Source organism: Vombatus ursinus, unplaced genomic scaffold, assembly GCF_900497805.2.
Source record: "Vombatus ursinus unplaced genomic scaffold, bare-nosed wombat genome assembly UNPS02014807.1, whole genome shotgun sequence".
Taxonomy (NCBI): Eukaryota; Metazoa; Chordata; class Mammalia; order Diprotodontia; family Vombatidae; genus Vombatus; species Vombatus ursinus.
In genome coordinates, this window is record NW_020954585.1 from 57854497 (window position 1) to 57856658 (window position 2162).

A 2162-nucleotide genomic window follows, 5' to 3' on the forward strand; every position below is an offset into this window, starting at 1 on the left:
TGGTAAGTCTGAGACAAACTGTTGAACACTGTCATGGTACAGAGTCATTGCAGGCAAGTCAGAAGTCCAAGCTGGATGGGGGCACATGTAGGAGTGGAATCTGAGCATAAAGCTCAAGTCAGAGTTATGGGCTTCACATCTCCAAGTGCATTATATTCAATATCTCCAAAAGTGAACTTAATCATCTTTGCCAGTGATAACCTGCTTCTCCTCCCAACTTCTCTTTTCTTGTTACTAGCACCACATTGCCCTTACCACCCACCACCTCCAGTCCTGTCAAATGTTTACCAGCACATCCGTAACTCAGATCCTCTCCCACACTTGAAACACAGAACTTCATCTTAGCTTGTTGCAAAATTTTCTTCCTCCAAGGTCAAATTTCAATGCCATAAGTTGGCATACCAAGATCTGGTTTTCTCTCTGACTAAGTGGCACAGTGGATAGAGAACCAGGCCTGGAGTCAGGAAAACCTGGATTCAAAAACAGCTTCAGACACTTACTGACTGTGTAGCCCTAGGAAGGTCACTTAACCCTGTTTGCCTCAGTTTCCTCATCTGTAAAATGAGTTGGAGAAACAAATGTCATACCAATCCAGTACCTTTGCCAAGAAAATTTCAAAAGGGGTCATGAAGAATAAGACATGACTGAAAAATGATTAAGCAACAAAAAATGTATTTATAGATTTCGGCTTATATAATGAATTCTTGAGAGAGTTTATTTCATTTTGGAAACTACATCTACAAATCAGGTAGCTGCCATCAGGTAAACAATGAGCAAGAGCCAAAGACTTCATTGGTGTTGATGATGGAAGTGTAGATTTTAGCCTCTACTTGAGCATATTATTTCTATAAAATATATACTCTTATTTTAAATAGGATTTTATTTTTTCCAATTACATGTGAAGACAATTTTTAACATTCTTTTTCTATAAAATTTTGAGTTCCAAATTTCCTCCTCCGTCCTCCCTAAGATGGTAAGCAATTTGATATAGGTTATATATGTGCAATCACGTAAAACATTTTTCCATAAATATATACTCTTTTGGGGGGAGGCAATACTCTATATTTTAAAATAAAATAAATATGGAGGCTTAGAGGGAGCTACGGAAACCTCAAGGGAACTTCATGGCCTTTAGGGTTACTCTATAGGGTTACCCCCATGGTAGGCTCAACCATCTTAAATCAAATTATCTTGCCTTTCCTTAGCACTCACAAAAGGAAGCCAGACCTTTCCTGCAGGTTGTAGTTGGCCACTGATGGGACAGTGGGAGGGTCCTAGGTTCTCTATGGGGAGGGAATACAAAGAAATACTATGAGGAGAGTGAAGAGGAGGCACTTTGAGATGGTCCTGGCAGAAAAACTCTCCTGTTTCTCTTCATGAAGCTACCTGGGGGCTGGCCAGTTGGGGTTCTACCAGACCACAATCTCTGCTTTGCTTAAAATTCCAAAGGGGTCTTTGCTTGATATTCATGACAAATCAAGCATGTTAGGGGTTTCATTCATGTTCAAAAAACTCCTGGCACGCAGAAATGATCATGGTACAGAAGGCCACAAATTCCTGAAAGTTGCACTCAGCATCTCCATCAACATCCAAGGTCTCCATGATTTTGTCCACTGTCTCCAGATACTTGATCTCCCTTAAGAAGTTCATTGTTGATGAGTTCTTTCAGCTCCAACTTCTTCAGCTTGTGCTTGTCACCCTCTTTCCCATAATACTGGTGGAATGTCTCAGTGATGGTCATCATGACTTTCTCCAGGTCCAACATGGTAAAGATCAGATCTTCCTTCCTGCTGTTGCCTAAGATTTTCTCTCTTTTTTTTTCCTTTGTGGCCTGGAGAAAGGCACCAGACACTAGCTTCTCATTTGTTTCCTTGGGGTGGAGAAGGTCTATTGACACCAATGCAGCCCTAAGCTAACTAATGAGGGCTGTGAGGGGAGGCCCAGGAAGAAGGTAGCCAGCTGGGTCTTGGGCCTTAGGGCAGCGAGTGGCCTGGCACACAAGAGAGCATTGATAAAGCAGGGAAACCACATGGGCCTGCTGTAGGTGCTATGAACTGATACACTGGCCTGAGGAGGAAAGAAAAAAGGGCCTGTTATCTAGAAACATGGAGGTCAGCTTTTTGTTTCATTGTTTATTTCTTAGGAGAATTTAAAAACAGGCC

General features: G+C 41.8%; 1 pseudogene; it reads right to left on the reverse strand.

Annotated features, from left to right (window-relative positions):
- Positions 1–1494: 1494 nt before the first annotated feature.
- Positions 1495–1765, reverse strand: LOC114052064 (annotated as a pseudogene).
- Between the last annotated feature and the right edge of the window lie 397 nt (positions 1766–2162).